This window comes from Macaca thibetana, chromosome 3 (assembly GCF_024542745.1).
Source record: "Macaca thibetana thibetana isolate TM-01 chromosome 3, ASM2454274v1, whole genome shotgun sequence".
Classification (NCBI taxonomy): Eukaryota; Metazoa; Chordata; class Mammalia; order Primates; family Cercopithecidae; genus Macaca; species Macaca thibetana.
The window spans coordinates 145,275,096-145,292,880 of record NC_065580.1 but is presented as its reverse complement, the minus strand read 5'-3'; the positions used below and the strand labels follow the sequence as shown (position 1 = coordinate 145,292,880).

General features: G+C 47.5%; 2 long non-coding RNA genes across 8 annotated transcripts; both read right to left on the bottom strand.

The window, feature by feature from the left end:
- Positions 1-1,725: 1,725 nt before the first annotated feature.
- LOC126950551 (uncharacterized) lies at positions 1,726-11,459 on the bottom strand. Its single transcript, XR_007724215.1, has 2 exons — positions 11,145-11,459; positions 1,726-1,777 (listed from the first exon to the last, which is right to left on the bottom strand). It is a non-coding gene; the product is annotated as an uncharacterized LOC126950551 (long non-coding RNA).
- Positions 11,460-13,276: 1,817 nt separating this feature from the next.
- Positions 13,277-16,622, bottom strand: LOC126950548 (uncharacterized). Of its 7 annotated transcripts, none has more exons than XR_007724213.1 (5): positions 16,572-16,622; positions 16,486-16,528; positions 14,692-14,849; positions 14,434-14,590; positions 13,277-13,630 (listed from the first exon to the last, which is right to left on the bottom strand). It is a non-coding gene; the product is annotated as an uncharacterized LOC126950548 (long non-coding RNA). The 7 variants fall into 7 exon arrangements; XR_007724207.1 differs by adding an exon at positions 15,827-15,869 and having other exon boundaries at positions 14,434-14,519; positions 14,692-14,763; positions 16,343-16,616; XR_007724208.1 differs by having other exon boundaries at positions 14,692-14,777; positions 14,821-14,849; positions 16,486-16,616.
- Between the last annotated feature and the right edge of the window lie 1,163 nt (positions 16,623-17,785).

Below are 17,785 nucleotides of genomic sequence, written 5' to 3'. Positions count from 1 at the left end.
GGGGGCAGATCTTTCACCAATGGTTAAGCAACATCTTCTGATGCTGACCTTGTGACAAGGAGTTCTCAGGAAATCTGGTTGTGTAAGAGAGTGTGGCATCTTTTTCCTCTCTCTGTCTTGTTTCTACTTCTGCCATATAAATTATACCATTGCTGCTTGGTCTTCTGGTATGATTGGGAGGCTTCCTGAGTCCTCCCAAAAGCAGAAGCCTCTATGATTTATTTAAAGCTTGCAGAACCATGAGCCAGTTCAACCTCTTTACTTTCTGATTATACAGAAAATCAGTTCTATGGAGTTATGAAATGCCTTCAAAGCCTATCCCCTTTTGTCTTGGCAGTCAGCACTCAGCTTGTTTTCAGGCAAATATCTGAAGCCTGCATGAATTTTTCTCCCGAAATGGACTTGTCTTCTTTTACCACATTGCCAGCCTGCAACAAATGTAGCTGAAAATGTAGAAACAGGTTGAGAAGTGTGTAACTTCCAGCGGTTGGAGAGTTTGGAGGTCTTCGAAGAAGACAGGAAGATGAGGAAAAGTTTGGACCAGTGTAGAGACTTGTTAAATAGTTATAATTAAAAAGGTGACAGAAGGATGGACAGTGATGGCCAGGCTTAGAAGATCTCACATGAACATGAGGAGCTTACTGGGACCAGGATCCGAGGTCGCTTTTCTTTTGCCTTAGTAGAGAATGTCGCTGTATGATGCCCCTAATGCAGAGACCTGTGAAACTTTGAACGTGGAATGAACTTTTAGGCAGCAAAGCTCAAGAGGTGTCCTGTCTGTGTGGAACAGCCTGTGGTCTTACATGTGACCAAAGAAATGACCTCAAGGTGAAAGTTATATTTAAATGAGAATGAGAGCTTAAAAGTTTGGAAAATGGCAGCCTGGCCAAGTGGTCAAAAAGGAAATCTGATTATCACTGGGAAATTTCAAGAAGGCTTCAGAAATTTGCATAAAATGGAGTTCAGTGCTACTAGCCAATATAATGTTAAAAAAGCCTTGAAGGCATTTCAGAGACTTTTGCAGTCACCCTTGCTGTCACAGGCCCTGAGGCCTGGGAGATAAGATTGGTTTTCTTCTCCTGTCCCATGGCCCCCGCTGCTGTGTCCATCCTCAGGACCCTGCTGTCTGCATCCCTGCAGCTTCAGCTCCAGCTCCAGCCATGGCTGAAAGATGCACAGGTACAGCTTGGGTCACTGTTTCAGAGGATGCAAGTTGCAAGCCTTGGTGGCTTTCACATAGTGTTAAGCCACCAGGTGCACACAGCACAAAACTAGAGGCTGAGGATTCTTTGTCTAGACTCCAGAATATGTATGGAAAAACCTGGGTGTCCAGATCAAAACCTTTCCAAGAGGCAGAGCCTCATGGGAATCCTCTACTACGGCAGTACAGAAGGAACATATAGGGTTGGAACCCCCCACACAGGGAAGCACCATTCTGTAAATGCCTGATTCATAGAGTAACAGCTTGCACCCTCCCTGTGGGAAAGATACAGGTACTCAACACCGCCCAGCCCATGAGGGAAATTGTGGGGGATACACCCTGCAAAGCCACAGGTGCAGAGCTGCCCAAGGCTTCACACCCTTGTGCTCTGGATGTGGAATCTGGATTTAACAACAACAACAAAAAAAGATTTGAGCTGTAGGCTTCATTGACTGGCCTGCTGGGTTTTTGACTTGCATGGGGTCTGTAAGTCCCATCTGTGTTTTTTGCTTCTTTCTGGCAAATTTCTTCCTTTTGCCTGGGAATGCTTACCCAATGCCTGTACAATCATTGTGCCTTGGAAATGGTTAATTTGTTTTGTATTTCAGAGGCTCAGGGGCAGAAGGGACAGCAGCCTTTTCTCAGAAGAGACCTTGGGCTTCGGAAATTTGAGTAAATGCTGGAATGAGTTAAGGCATTGGGAAACTGGAGAAGGCATCATTGTATTTTGCAGTGTGAGAACAGCATGAGATATGGGGGGCCAGGGTCAGAATACTATGATTTGGCTCTACATCCCTACCAAACTCACATGGAGTTGTAGTGGGGAATGTTAAAGGTGGGGCCTGGTGGAAGGTGATTTAATCATGGAGAAGAAGAGTGGGTGTTGGAGGTAGGGGTGTGGGGAGAATGGGGGAGATTATTTTGTGGGTGAGGGTGAAAGATGAGGGTGTGGGAGCAGATTCTTCACGAATAGTTAAACACTGTCTCCTTAATGCTGTCCGCATGATAGTGAGTTCTCTTGATGATTTTGGAGCTGTGAGATGGAGTAATACTCTCCTGCTGGGTTTTGGACTTGTGTTGGGCCTGTGGGCCCGTTTGTGTTATTTTTCTTGTAATTTTTTCCCTTTGATTGAGAAAGTTTACACAATGGCCATACCATCATTGTACCTTGAAAGAAAAGAACTCCATTTTAAATTCAGGGACTCATAGGCAGAAGAGACTGTAGCCTTTTCTCAGATGAGACTTTGAATTTTTTACATTTGGAATGAGTTAAGACTTTTTGCAAGCTTTTGAAAAGTCATGATTATATTTTGCTCTGTGATAAGGACAGGAGATTCTGGGATATCAGTGTCAGAATAATATAGATTGCCTGTGTGTCCCTATGAAACTCATGTGGAATTGTAGCACCTTTGGCTTTGGAGAGTTTAGCCCCTCAGCTGTTCTCGTGGGCTGGGCTGGGCTGGTATTGAGTGCTTTGTAGGTTTTCCACACTGAGGGTGGGAGCTGTTGGTGCGTCTATGAATCTGGGGCCTGGAGGTTGGTGGTGACCTGCGTGGGGGCTCCAAGCCCATATTTTCTTTCTGCATTTCTGTAATAGGGGTTTTCCAAGAGGCTCTGCATCTACAGGAGGCTTCTGCCTGGAAACAGTGGGAGTTGGGGGTGTGGGGCAGATATTTCACCAATGTTTAAACACCATCTTCATGATGCTGTCCTTGTGATAGTGAGTTCTCATGAGATCGGGTTGAGTAAGAGCATGACACCTTTTTCCTCTCTCTGTCTTGCTCCTACTTGTGGCATATAAAACATTCCGTTGCCCCTTGACATTCCGATATGATTGGGAGGCTTCCCGAGTCCTCTCAGATGCAGAAGCCCCTTCTTTACAGCCTGCAGAATCATTAACCAATTAAACTCCTTTTCTTTCTGATCATAGAGAAAATTAGCACTGTGAAGTGGATGTATGAAATGTCTTTAAGTGCTTTTCCCTATTGTCTTGGGAGTCAGCACTCAGCTTCTTTTCATTCAAGTATCTGAAGCCTTTCTGTATTTTCCTCCTGAACATGGGCTTGCCTTCCTTTGCCACATTGCCAGGCTGCGACAAAGAGAGCTGATAATGTAGAAAGAGGTTCAGAAGGGGGGAGCAGACAGAGGTCGGGAGAGTTTGGAGGGTTTCGATGACAGGAAGATGAGGGAACATTTGGATCTTTGTAAAGAATTGTTCAATACTTGTGATCAGAAAGCTGACAGGAAAATAGTAAAGATCAGACTTAGAAGGTCTCAGATGAAAATGAGGAGCTTAGTGGGAACAGGAGCCATGGTTACTTTTGTTTTGCTGTAGCAAAGCTGCATGGTGACCCTTCCCTGGAGATCTGTGAAAGTTTGAAATTGAGGGTGATGTCTTAGTGCATATCTGGTGGAATGAACTTTTGGGCAGCAAAACTCAAGAGATGTCCTGTCTGCATCAGAGAGCCTGTGCCCTCCTGTGTGACCGAGGAAATGACCTCTGGATGGGTCTTATATTAAATGAATCTCAACTCTTATATTAAATGAGAAACAGAACTCAAAAGTTTGGAAGATTTGCAGTCTTTCCAAGTAGTCAAAAAGAAAAGCTGATTTTCATTGGGAAAATTTAGGAAGGCTTCAGAAACTTGCATGAAAAGGAGCCAAGACAATCAGGAAAAGGCCTTGAAGCTATTTCAGAGACCTTTGCAGCAGCCCTTGCTGTCACAGGCCCTGGGGCCTGGGAGAGAAGAATGGTTTCCTGGGCCAGTTCCATGACCCCCCTCTATGAGCAGCCTCAGGACCCTGCTGCCTGCATCCCTGCAGCTCCAGCTCCAGCCATGGCTGAAAGATACACAGGTACAGCTTGGGTCTCTGCTTCAAGCCTTGGTGGATTCCACATAGTGTTAACCCAGGAGGTGCACAGAGCACAAAACTAGAGGATTGGGAGCCTTTGTCTAGACTCCAGAGTATGTATGGGAAAACCTGGGTGTTCAGGCAGAAGCTTTTCCAACAGGCAGAGCCTCATGGGAAACCTCTACTAGGGCAGCACAGAAGGAATATATAGGGTTGGAACCTCTAAACATGGAGGCACCATTCTCCAGACCCCAGATTCATAGACCCACCAACTGCTTGCACCCTCATTGTGGAAAAGGTACAGGCACTCAACACCAGCCCAGCCCATGAGGACGGCTGTGGGGGATAGACCCTGCAAAGCCACAAGCGCAGAGCCGCCCAAGGCCTTGGGAGCCCAGCCATCACACCCCTGTGCTCTAGTTGAGAGATGTGATTCAGAAAAGGTGATTGGATCTGTAGGATTCAGTGACTGGCCTGCTGCGTTTTAGACTTCAGGGGATCTGTAAGTCCTTGGACATTTCAGTAAATGTTGGAATGAGTTAAGTCACCGGGGGACAGTAGAGAGGTCATCATTGTATTTTGCAGTGTGACATGGATATGAGATTTGGGGAGCCAGGGCCAGAGTAATATGATTTGGCTCTGTGTCCCTACCATTACTCATGTGTAATTGTAATGGGGAATGTTAAAGGTGGGACCTGGTGGAAGGCGATTTAATCATGGAGAAGAATGAGTGTTGGATGTAGGGGTGTGGGGAGAATGGGAGAGATTGTTTTGTGGGTGAGGGTGAAAGATGAGGTGGGGGGTGGATTCTTCACAAATGTTTAAATGCTATCTCCTTAATGCTTTCCACATGATAGTGAGTTCTCTTGATGATTTTGGAGCTTAAGGATGGAGTGAATACTGTCCTGCTGGGTTTTGGACATGCATTGGGCCTGTGGAACCATTTGTGTTATTCTTGGAAATTTCTTCCCTTTGGATGGATAAAGCTTACACAATGCGTGTACTATCACTGTACCTTGAAAGAAAAGAAATCCCTTTTCAATTCAGGGACTCAGGCAGAAGGGACAGCAGCCTTGTCTCCGATAAGACTTTGAAGTTTTTACATTTGGAATGAGTCAAGACCGTTGGAAACTTTTGAGAAGGCATGATTGTATTTTACTGTGTGATAAGGTCATGAGATTCTGGGGTTATCAAGAACAGAATAATATTGTTTGGCTGTGTGTCCCTATAAAATTCCATGTGGAATTATTATTCTGAATGTTGAAGGTGGGGCCTTGCGGAGGTGATTTAATAATGTATGGGGGGGGTTGGAGGTGGAAGAAAAGGGTTGGTTAGGGTGGGGAGGAGTAGGCTGGCAGTAGAATGGTGGGAGGGTGGGGGGTAGTAGGAAATGGGAAGTAGCCTGCTGCAGAGTGAGAGGCTCATGGAAAACTTCTACTAGGGCAGTGCACCTGTGGCTTTGCAGACTTTCGCCCCTTCAGCTGTTCTCATGGGGTGGTCTGGTGTTGAGGGCCTGTAGCTTTTCCACACTGAGGGTGTGAACTGTTGGTGGCCATCTGTGTGGGGGCTCCAAGCCCATAGATTCCTTCCACACTTCCGTAGTAGAGGTTTTCCAAGAGGCTCTACCTCTGCAGGAGGCTTCTGTCTGGAAACAGTGGGAGTTGGGGGTGGGTTGTGGGTCATGGATCCTTCAGCAATGTTTAAGCACCATCTTCATGATGCTGCCCTAGTGATAGTGAGTTCTCATGAGAGCTGGTTGTATAATAGGGCATGCTACTTCTTTCCTCTCTCTGTCTTGCTCCTACTCCTGCCACACGAATCGTGTCATTGCCTCTTGACATTCTGGTATGATTGGGAGGCTTTCTGAGTCCTCTCAGATGCAGAAGCCACTATACTTCCTTACAGCCTGCAGAATCATGAGCCAATTAAACCTCTTTTTTTTATAATCGTAGAGAAAGTTAGTACTGCAAAGTAGATCTATTAAATGTCTTCAAGGCCTTTTCCCTATTGTCTTGGGAGTCAACACTCAGCTTCTTTTCATTCAAGTATCTGAAGCCTTCTTGAATTTTCCCCCTGAAAATGGACTTGTCTTCTTTTACCACATTGCCAGGCTGTGGCAAAGAGAGCTAGTTCAAAGGGAGTAGAAGACAGAGGTTGGGAGAGTTTGGAGGGTTTCGAAGACAAGATGAGGGAAAGTTTGGATTGTTGTAAGTAACTGTCCAATACTTGTGATCAGAAGGCTGACAGGAAAATGGACAGTAAAGATCAGACTTAGAAGGTCTCAGGTGAAAATGAGGAACTGACTGGGAACAGGAGCAAACGTTACTTTTGATTTGCTGTAGCAAAGAACATGGCTGCTCAGTGACCCTGCCCTAGAGATCTGTGAACTTTGAACTTGACGGTGACGATTTACTGAGTGTCTGGCGGAATGAACTTCTAGGCAGCAAAGCTCAAGAGGTGTCCTGCCTGCATCGAACGGCCTGTGTTCTTAAATGTGATGGAGGAAATGACCTCTGAATGAGACATTAAATAAGTCCCAACTGTTATATTAAATGAGAAACAGAACTCAAAAGTTTGGAAAATTTGCAGCCTGGCCAAGTGGTCAAAAGAAAAGCTTATTTTCAGAGGGAACATTGAGGAAGGCTTCAGAAATTTGCATGAAAAGGAGCCCAGTGCTAATAGCCAAGACAATAGGGAAAAGGCCTTGAAGACATTTCAGAGACCTTTGCAGCAGCCCTTGCTGTCACAGGCCCTGGAGCCTAGGAGAGAAGAATGGTTTCTTTGGCCAGCTCCATGACCTCCCCCCCACCCCCGCACGCTCATCTATGTGCAGCCTTCAGGGCCCTACTGCCTGCATCCCTGCAGCTCCATCTCTAGCTCCAGCCGTGGCTGAAAGATGCACAGGTACAGTTTGGATCACTGCTTCAGAGGGTGCAGGCTAGAAGCCTTGGTGGCTTCCTCATAGTGTTAAGCCACTGGTGGGTGGAGCATGAGACTAGCAGCTTGGGAGCCCCTCTATAGATTTTGAAAGATGTATGGAAATGCCTGGGTGTCCAGGCAAAAGCATCCCCAAAAGGCAGAGCCTTATATGAAACCTCTACTAGGGCAATGCAGAAAGAAAATATGGAGTTGGAGCCCCCACACTGGAGGCCACCATCATGCAGACCCCAGATTCATGGACCTCCCCCAACAACTTGTATCGTCACAGGCACTCAACACCACCCCAGCCCATGAGGGCAGCCGTGGGGCACAAACCGTGCAAAGCCACAGGCACAGAGCTGCCCAAGGCCTTGGGAACCCAGCCCTCACATCCTTGTGACCTGGATGTGGGACAAGGTTTCAAAAAGGGTGATTTTGGAGCTGTAGGATTGAATGACTGGCCTTCTGGGTTTGGAGTTTCATGGTTCCAGTAAGTCCTGTGTTTTGTTTTTTTCAAAAGATGTCTTCCTTTTGGCTGGGAATGCTTAACTCAATGTCTGTACAAGCATTGTACCTTGGAAGTAGTTAATTTGCTTTATATTTCAGAGGCACATGGGCCTAAGGGACTGTAGCCTTGTGTCAGATGAGACTTTAAGCTTTGAATGTTTGTATAAATACTGGAACGATATAAGATTTTAGGGGACTGTAGGGAAAGCATCATTGTATTTTGCAATGTGAGAAGGACGTGAGATTTGGGGAACCAGGGACAGAAAATAAAATTTAGCTCTGTGTCCCTATCAAAACTCATGTGGAATTGTAATCAGAATGTTAAAGACGGGGCTGGTGGAAGGTGATTTAATCATGGTGGAGAGTGGGGGTTGGAAGGTTGGGGGTCAGGAGAATGGGGGAATTATAGTGGAGTGAGGGGTGAAAATTGGGGGCGGGGAGTGGATCCTTGACAAATGATTAAACACTATCTCCTTGCTGTCCTTTTGATAGTGAGTTGCCTTCACGGTTTTGGAGCTGTGAGTTTGAATGGATACTGGCCTCCTGGGTTTTGGACTTGCACTGGGCCTGTCATCCTATTTGTGTTATTTTCCTGGGAAATTACTTCCCTTTGGATTGAGAAAACTTACCCAATGCCTGTACCATTATTGCACCTTGAAAGAAAAGAGCATCCTTTTAAATTCAGGGACTCGTAGGCAAAAGGTACTGTAGACTTGTCTCAGATGAGGTGTTGAATATTTTGCATTTGAGTTAATGTTGGAATGAGTTAAGACTTTTGGAAACTTTTGAAAAAGCATGAATATATTTTGCTCTATGAGAAGGATATGAGAGTGCAGGGAATCAGTGTCAGAATAATATGACTTGGCTGTGTTTTTTTTTTTTTTTTTTTTTTTTTTTGAGACGGAGTCTTGCTCTGTGCCCCAGGCTGGAGTGCAGTGGCGCGATCTCGGCTCACTGCAAGCTCCGCCTCCCGGGTTCACGCCATTCTCCTGCCTCAGCCTCCCGAGTAGCTGGGACTACAGGCGCCCGCCACCTCGCCCGGCTAATTTTCTTGTATTTTTAGTAGAGACGGGGTTTCACCGTGTTAGCCAGGATGGTCTCGATCTCCTGACCTCGTGATCCGCCCGTCTCGGCCTCCCAAAGTGCTGGGATTACAGGCTTGAGCCACCGCGCCCGGCCAAAAGTCATCACCATTCTCTTTTTTTTTTTTTTTTTTTTTTTTTTTTTTTTTTGAGACGGAGTCTCGCTCTGCCGCCCAGGCTGGAGTGCAGTGGCCCGATCTCAGCTCACTGCAAGCTCCGCCTCCCGGGTTCACTTGGCTGTGTTTCTTTACCAAAACTCATGTGAATTGTAATCCTTGTTGGACATGGGGCCTGGCTGGAGGTGATTTAATCATGGATGGGAGCGGGGTGGAGGTAGAAGGAAAAGGGGTGGGTCGGGTGAGGAGTAGGTCGTTGGTAGGGTGGTGAGATGGTGGTGTAGCAGGGAGTGGGAGTAGTCTGCGACAGAGGCAGAGGCTCATGGAAAGTCTAGGGCAGTGCACCTGTGACTTTGCAGGCTTTAGCCCCCATGGCTGCTCTCATGGGCTGGACTGGGGTTGAGTGCCTGTAGCTTTTCCACACTCAGAGTGCAAGCTGTTGGTGGGTCTATAAATCTGGGGTCTGGAGGATGGTGGCCTCCTGTGTGGGGACTCTAAGCCCATATTTTCCTTCTGTACTGCTCTAGTAGAGGTGCTCCAAGATGTTCTGCCTCTACAGGAGGCTTCTGCCTGGAAACAGTGAGCAGTGGTATGGCCGGATCTTCACCAATGGTTAATCTTGATGCTGATCTCCTGATAGTGAGTTCTCATGAGATCTGGTTGTATAACAGGGTATGGCACCTCTTTCCTGCCTTCCTCCTACTCCTGCCACATGGAACATCTCATTGTTGCTTGGCCTTTTGGTATGGTTAGGCGGCTTCCTGAATCCTCCCAGGAGGAGAAGCCACTATGCTCCCTTTACAGCCTGCAGAACCATGAGCCAATTAAACCTCTTTTAAAAATAATATCACAGAAAATTTATAATCTAAGAGTAGAGCTATGAAATGCCCTGAAAATGTTTTTCCTTTTTTTTTTTTTTTACTGTTAGCATTTGGCTTCTTTTATATGCAAATATCTGAAGGCTTCTTGAATTTGAATTTTCCCCCTGAAAATGGACTTTTTTTTTTTTACCACATTGTCAGGCTGCCACAACAATAGCTGAAAATGTAGAAGCAGGTTCAGAAGTGGGTAATGACCAGAAGTTGCAGTTTGCAGGGCTTGGAAGAAGGCAGAAAGATGAGGGAAAGTTTGCACTATTATAGAAATGTGTTAGTTATAATTAAAAGGGTGACCATAGAGACTTGTTACAATTAAAGGGGTGACTGAAGGATGGACAGTGAAAGCCAGGGTTAGGTCTCAGATGAAAATGAGCAATTTACTGGAAACAGGAGCCAAGGTTACTTTCGTTTTGCCTTAGCAAAGAACTTGGCAGGATGGTGCCTGTGCCCTGGAGACCTGTGAAACTTTGAACTTGAGGGTGATGATTTAGGGTGTATTTGGTGGAATGAACTTCTAGGCAGCAAAGCTCAAGTGGTGTCTTGTCTGTATCGAACAGCCTGTGGTCTTCTGTGTGACCGAATAAATGACCTGAATTTAAAATTTATACTTAAATGAGAAGTAGAGCTTAAAATCTGGACCATTTGCAGCCTGGCCAAGTGGTCAAAAAGAAAAGCTGATTTTCAGTGGGAAAATTCAAGAAGGCTTCAGAAATTTGCATAAAATGGAGCCCAGTGCTAATAGCTAAGACAATATTAAAAAGACCTTGAAGGCATTTCAGAGACCTTTGCAGACCTTCGAATTTTCTTGCACCATTTCCCAGACCGCAGCAGAGCTTGCTGTCACAGCCCTGAGTCCTAGGACCAAAGAATGGTTTCCTGGGTCAGTACACTGGTTAAGCTGCTGCGTCCCTCCTCGGGACCTTGCTGTTTGCATCTCTGTAGCTCCAGCTCCAGCCATGACTGAAAGATGCACGGGTACAGCTTGGGTCACTTCTTCGGGGGTGCAAGCTTCAAGCCTTAGTGGCTTCCACATAGTGTTAAGCCGGTAGGTATACAAAGCACAAAACTAGAGGCTTGGGAGCCTTTGTCTAGACTCCAGAGTATGCATGGGAAAACCTGGGTGTCCAGGCAGAAGCTTTTCCAAGAAGCAGAGCCTCATGGGAATCCTTTACTAGGGCAGTACAGAAGGAACATATAAGGTTGGAGCCCCCACACAGGAATGCACCGTTTTCCAGACCTCAGATTCAGAGACCCACCAACTGCTTGCACCCCCAGTGTGGAAAAGACACAGGCACTCAACACCAGCCCAGCCCATGAGGGCAACTGTCTGGGAAAGACCCTGCACAGCCACAGACACTGAGCTGCCCAAGGCCTTGGGAGCCCAGCCATCCACCCCTGTGCTCTAGATGTGGGATGTAGATGCAGAAAGGATGATTTGGGAGCCATAGATTTCAATGACTGGCCTGCTGGGTTTTTGACTTGCATGGGGTTTATAAGTTTCATCTGTGTTTTTTGCTTCTTTCTGGCAGTTTTTTTTTTTTTTCCTTTTCACTGGGAATGCTTACCCAATGCCTGTACAATCTTGTACCTTGGAAGTGGTTAATTTGTTTTGTATTTCTCTGGCAGCCTTGTCTCAGATGAGACTTTGGGCTTTGGACATTTGAGTAAATGCTGGAATGAATTAAGACTTTGGGGGACTATAGAGAAGACGTCATATTTTGCAGTGTGACCAGGATATGAGATTTGGGGGACCCGGGTCAGAATAATATGATTTGATACTGTGTCCCTACCAATACTCTCATGGAATTGAATGGGGAATGTTTAAGGTGGGGCCTGGCGAGAGGTGATTTAATCATGGGGAAGAGTGGGTGTTAGAGGTAGGGGTGTGGGGAGAATGGGATTGATTTTGTGGGTGAGGGTGAAAGATGAGGTGGGGGTTGGATTCTTCATGAATGATTAAGCACTATTTCCTTAATGCTGTCTGCATGATAGTTCTCTTGATGATTATGGAGCTTAAAGATAGAGTGAATACTGTCCTGCTGGGTTTTGGACTTGAATTTGTGTTATTTTTTTCTGGGGAATTTCTTCCCTTTGGATTGAGAAGACTTACCCAATGCCTGTACCATCACTGTACCTTGAAAGAAAAGAAATCCCTTTTAAATTCAGGGACTCATTGGTAGAAGGGACTGTAGCCTTGTCTCAGATGAGACTTTGAAATTTTTACATTTGTAATGAGTTAAGATTTTTGGAAATGTTTGAAAAGCCATAATTGTGCTTTGCTCTGTAAGGACATGAGGTTCTGGGGTATCAGGATCAGAATAATATGGGTTGGCTGTGTGTCCCCATATAACTCATGTGGAATTGTAATCCTTAATGTTGAAGTTGGGCTTGGGGGAGGTGATTTAATCTTGGACGGGAGGGGGTTGGGGATGGAAGGAAAAAAAGTGGTAGGGTGGGGAGGAGTAGGTTGTCAGTAGGGTGGTGGGAGGGTGGGGGGATAGTAGGAAGGGGGAGTAACCTGCTGCAGAGGCGCAGAGGCTCATGGAAAACCTCTACCAGAGCAGTACACCTGTGGCTTTGCAGGCTTTAGCCCCCATGTCTACTCTCATGGGCTGGGCTGGTGTTGAGTGCCTGTAGCATTTCTATACTGAGGATGTGAGCTGTTCGTAGGCTTATGAATCTGAGGTCTGGAGGATGGTGGCCTCCTGAGTGGGGGCTCAAAGCCCATAGTTTCTTTCTGCACTGCCACAGTGGAAGTTTCCTAAGAGGCTCTGGCTCTACAGGCGGCTTCTGCCTGGAGACAGTGGGCATTGGTGTGGGTGGAGAATCCTTCACCAATGGTTAATCTCCTTGATGCTGATCTCCTGATAGTGAGTTCTCATGTGATCTGGTTGTATAACACGATGTCACACCTCTTTCCTCTGTCTTGCTCCTTACTCCTGCCATATGAAACATTTCATTGCCACTTGACCTTCTGGTATGGTTAGGAGGGGCCTGATCAGTGTGGGCCTGCTCAGTGGACCTAATCAGTTGAGACTTGGTCAGTGAGGCCTTAGTGGGGGCGTGGTCAGCAGGGGTCTGCTTAGAGAGGGTCTCATTAGAGGGATCTAATAGTGCAGGTCTTGGTGAATGGGGACCTAGTGTCAGACAAATGTTTGGTGTCTGGTCAGTGCGAACCTGGACTGTTGGAATTGGTCAGTGGAGACCTGGTCAGCTGGGACTTAGTGGTGGCCTTGTCAGCATGGGCTGGGGCTCTGCTGACCTGGTCAAGGGGTGCTATTCAGTGGAGGCCTGGTCACATGGGACCTAGTCAGTAGGGCATGTCCTCATCAGTGAGGCCCTTGCCAGTGGGGCCCTGGTCAGGGCAGCCTGGTCAGTGGAACCTAATCAGTGGGGGCCTGGTCAGAGAGGATTTGGTCAGTGATGGCTTTTGTAGCATTGGTCTATGGGGTGACCTGGTCAGTGGGGATCTGAGCAGTGGGTGCCTGTTCAGGGGAGCCTACTCACTAGGGTCCCGGTCAGAGGAGTCTAGTCACCTCAGGCCTGGTTAATAGGGGCTTGGACACTGACAGTCTATTCCCTGGAGGCTGGTCAGTGAGGTTTCATCTCTGGGGCCAGACAATGGGGTCCTGATCAGTAGAACCTGATCAGTGAGGCCTTGGCAGCAAGGACCTGGTCAGTGAGGCCTTGTCAGTGAGGCCTTGTCAATAAGGACCTGGTCACCAAGGCCTTGTCAGTAAGCTCCTGGTTAGTGAGGCCTTGACAGTGAGGCCCTGTCAGTAATTTCCTGGTGAGTGAGGACTTGACACTAAGGTCCTTATTAGTGAGGCCTTGACAGCGAGGCCTTGTCAGTGAAGTCCTGGTCAATGAGGCCTTGACAGTGAGGTCTTGTCACTGAAATCCTGCTCAGTGAGGCCTTGACAGTGAGGTCTTGTCAGTAAGGACCTGGTCAATGAGGCCTTGACAGTGAGTCATTGTCAGTAAGGATGTGGTCAGTGACGCCTTATCAGTAAGGACCTGGTCAGTGAGGCCTGGAGAGTGAGGTCTTGTCAGTAAGCTCCTGTTCAGTGAGGCCTTGACAGTGAGGCCCTGTCAGTAAGCTCCTGGTGAGTGAGGCCTTGACAGTGAGGCCTTGTCAGTGAAGTCCTGGTCAGTGAGGTTGTGATAGTGAGGCCTTGTCAGTAAGCTCCTGGTGAGTGAGGCCTAGACAGTGAGGCCTTGTCAGTAAGCTCCTGATCAGTGAGGCCTTGACCTTGAGGCCCTGTCAGTGAGGTCCTGGTCAGTGAGGCCATCAGAGTTAGGCCTTGTCAATAAGCTCCTGGTCAGTGACGCCTTGATAGTGAGGCCATGTCAGTGAGGTCCTGCTCAATGAGGTCTGGGCAGTGAGATCTTGTCAGTAAGCTCCTGGTCAGTGAGGTCTTGTCAGTGAGGTCCTGGTAAGTGAGGCCTTGACAGTGAGCCCTTGTCAGTGAGGCCTTGTCAGTAAGCTCCTGGTCAGTGACGCCTTGAGAGTGAAGCCTTGACAGTAAGGACGTGGTCAGTGAGGCCTTGACCGTGAGGCCTTGTCAGTGATGTCTTGGTCAGTGAGGTCTTGTCACTGAGATCCTGGTCAGTGACACCTTGACAGTGTGGCCTTGTCAGTAAGCACCTGGTAAGTGGGGCCTTGGCAGTGAGGCCTTGAGAGTGAGGCCTTGTAGGTAAGCTCCTGTTCAGTGAGACCTTGAAAATGAGGCCCTGTCAGTAAGTTCCTGGTGAGTGAGGCCTTGACAGTGAGGCCTTGTCAGTGAAGTCCTGGTCAGTGAGGTTGTGATAGTGAGGATTTGTCAGTAAGCTCCTGGTGAGTGAGGCCTTGACAGTGAAGCCTTGTCAGTAATCACCTGTTCAGTGAGGCCTTGACAGTGAGGCCTTGTCAATAAGGACCTGGTGAGTGGGGCCTTGACAGTGAGGCCTTATCAGTAAGGACCTGGTCAGTGAGGCCTTGATAGTGAGACCTTTTCAGTAACCTCCTGTTCAGTGAGGCCTTGACAGGGAGGCCTATGTCAGTAAGCTCCTGATCAGTAGGGCCTTGATAGTGAGGCCTTGTCAGTGAGGTTGTGATAGTGAGGATTTGTCAGTAAGCTCCTGGTGAGTGAGACCTTGACAGTGAGGCCTTGTCAGTAAGGACCTGGTCAGTGAGGCCTTGATAGTGAGCCCTTTTCGGTAAGCTCCTTGTCAGTGAGGCCTTGACAGTTGGGACCTGTCAGTGAGGTCCTGGTCAGTGAGACCTTGACAGAGAGGCCTTGTCAGTGAGCTCCTGGTCAATGAGGCCTTGACAGTGAGGCCTTGTCACTAAGCTCCTATTCAGTAAGGCCTTGACCATGAGGCCTTGTCAGTGAGGACCTGGTCAGTGAGTCCATCAGAGTTAGGTCTTGTCACTAAGCTCCTGGTCAGTGAGGCCTTGACCGTGAAGCCTTGTCAGTAATCACTTGTTCAGTGAGGCCTTGACAGTGAGGACTTGTCAGTAATACCCTGGTCAGTGAGTCCTTGACAGTGAGGCCTTGTCCGTGAGTTCCTGGTCAGTGAGGCCTTGACAGTAAGCTCCTGGTCAGTCAGGACTTGACAGTGAAGCCTTGTCAGTAAATACCTGATCAGTGACGGCTTCACAGTGATGAATTGTCAGTTATCTCCTGCTCAATGAGACCTTGACAGTGAGGCCTTTTCAGTAAGTTCCTGGTCCGTGAAGCCTTGACGGTGAGGCCTTGTCTGTTAGGTCTTGGTCAGTAAGACCTTGACAGTGAAGCCTTGTCACTGAGGTCCTGCTCATTGAGGCCTTGATAGTATGGTCTTGTCAGTAGGCTCCTGGTCAGTTAGGCCTTGACAGTGAGGCCTTGTCAGTAAGCTCCTGGTCAGTGAGGTCCTGATCAGTGAGGTCCTGATCAGTGAGGCCTTGTCAGTTATTTCCTGGTCACTGAGGCGTTCACAGTGAGGCCTTGTCAGTAAGGACCTTGTCAGTGAAGGTTTGACAGTGAGGCCTTGTCAGTAAAGACCTGGTCAGTGAGGCCTTGACAGTGAGGTTTTGTCAGTGAGGTCCTGGTCAGTGAGGCCTTGACAGTGAGGCCTTCTCAGTGAGTTCCTCGTCAGTGAGGCCTTGACAATGAGGCCTTGTCAGTAAGGACATGGTTTGTGAAGCCTTGACAGTGAGGCCTTGTCAATAAAGACCTGCTCAGTGAGGCCTTGTCAGTTATTTCCTGGTCACTGAGGCGTTCACAGTGAGGCCTTGTCAGTAAAGACCTGGTCAGTGAGGCCTTGACAGTGAGGCCTTCTCAGTGAGTTCCTCGTCAGTGAGGCCTTGACAATGAGGCCTTGTCAGTAAGGACATGGTTTGTGAAGCCTTGACAGTGAGGCCTTGTCAATAAAGACCTGCTCAGTGAGGCCTTGTCAGTTATTTCCTGGTCACTGAGGCGTTCACAGTGAGGCCTTGTCAGTAAAGACCTGGTCAGTGAGGCCTTGACAGAGAGGCCTTGTCAGTAAGCTCCTGGTCAGTGATGCCTTGACCCTGAGGCCTTGTCAGTGAGGTCCTGGTCAGTGAAGCAATCAGAGTGAGGCCTTGTAAGTAAGCTCCTGGTCAGTGACGCCTTGATAGCGAGGCCTTGTCAGTGAGGTCCTGCTCAGTGAGGCCTAGACAGTGTTGCCTGCTAAGTAAGCTCCTGGTCAGTGAGGTCTTGCCAGTGAGGCCTTGTCATTAAATACCTGGTCAGTGAGGCGTTGATAGTGAGGCGTTGACAGTGAGGGCTTGTCAGTAAAGACCTGGTCAGTGAGGCCTTGTCAGTGAGGCCTTGACCGTGAGGTCTTCTCAGTGAGTTCCTGGCCAGTGAGGCCTTGAAAATGCGGCCTTGTCCATAAGAACCTGGTTAGTGAGGTCTTGACGCTGAGGCCTTGTCAATAAGGACCTGGTCAGTGAGGCCTTGACAGTGAAGCCTTGTCAGTAAGGACCTGGTCAGTGAGGCCTTGACGATGAAGCCTTGTCAATAAGGACCTGGTCAGTGAGGCCTTGACATTGAGGTCTAGTCAGTGAGATCCTGGTGAGGCGTTGACAGTGAGGCCTTGTCAGAAAGCTCCTGGTCAGTGAGGCCTTGTCAGTGAGCTCCTGGTTAGTGAGGCCTTGACAGTGAAGACTTGTCAGTAAGGTCCTGGTCAGTGAGGCCTTGAGACCACTTGGCTCAAGCTCAGGGGTTTAAGACCAGCCTGGGCAACATAGTGAAACTCCATTTCTACAAAAAACAAACAGACAGACAAACAAAAACAAGATTAATTGGGTGTGACAGCATGCACCTGTAGTCTCAGCTATTCAGGAGGCTGAGCTGGGAGGTCGAGGTTGCACTGAGCTCTGATTGCATCACTATACTCCAGCCTAGGTGATAGAGACTGTGTCTCAAAAACATTCAAATTCCCATGTAATAATTTTTACAACACCAATATACCATGCAACCATCTCCCTGGTAAGCTCAATTGTTTACTGGTCTAGGCACAGAACGTGAAGATATTATGAGGCACATGCAGGAACTAAACCTGCATGAATTTTTATCTTTTGCTAAAATGAGATTTGAGTGAATGAAATAAAACCACCGTGAGTGTTCAGAGGGAAATATATATTTTTTTAAATTTATTTATTATTATTATACTTTAAGTTGTAGGGTACATGTGCATAACGTGCAGGTTTGTTACATATGTATACTTGTGCCATGTTGGTGTGCTGCACCCATCAACTCGTCATTTACATCAGGTATAACTCCCAATGCAATCCTTCCCCCCTCCCCATGATAGGCCCCGGTGTGTGATGTTCCCCTTCCTGAGTCCAAGTGATCTCATTGTTCAGTTCCCACCTATGAGTGAGAACATGCGGTGTTTGGTTTTCTGTTCTTGTGATAGTTTGCTAAGAATGATGGTTTCCAGCTGCATCCATGTCCCTACAAAGGACACAAACTCATCCTTTTTGATGGCTGCATAGTATTCCATGGTGTATATGTGCCACATTTTCTTAATCCAATCTGTCACTGATGGACATTTGGGTTGATTCCAAGTCTTTGCTATTGTGAATAGTGCTGCAGTAAACATACGTGTGCATGTGTCTTTATAGCAGCATAATTTATAATCCTTTGGGTATATACCCAGTAATGGGATGGCTGGGTCATATGGTACATCTAGTTCTAGATCCTTGAGGAATCGCCATACTGTTTTCCATAATGGTTG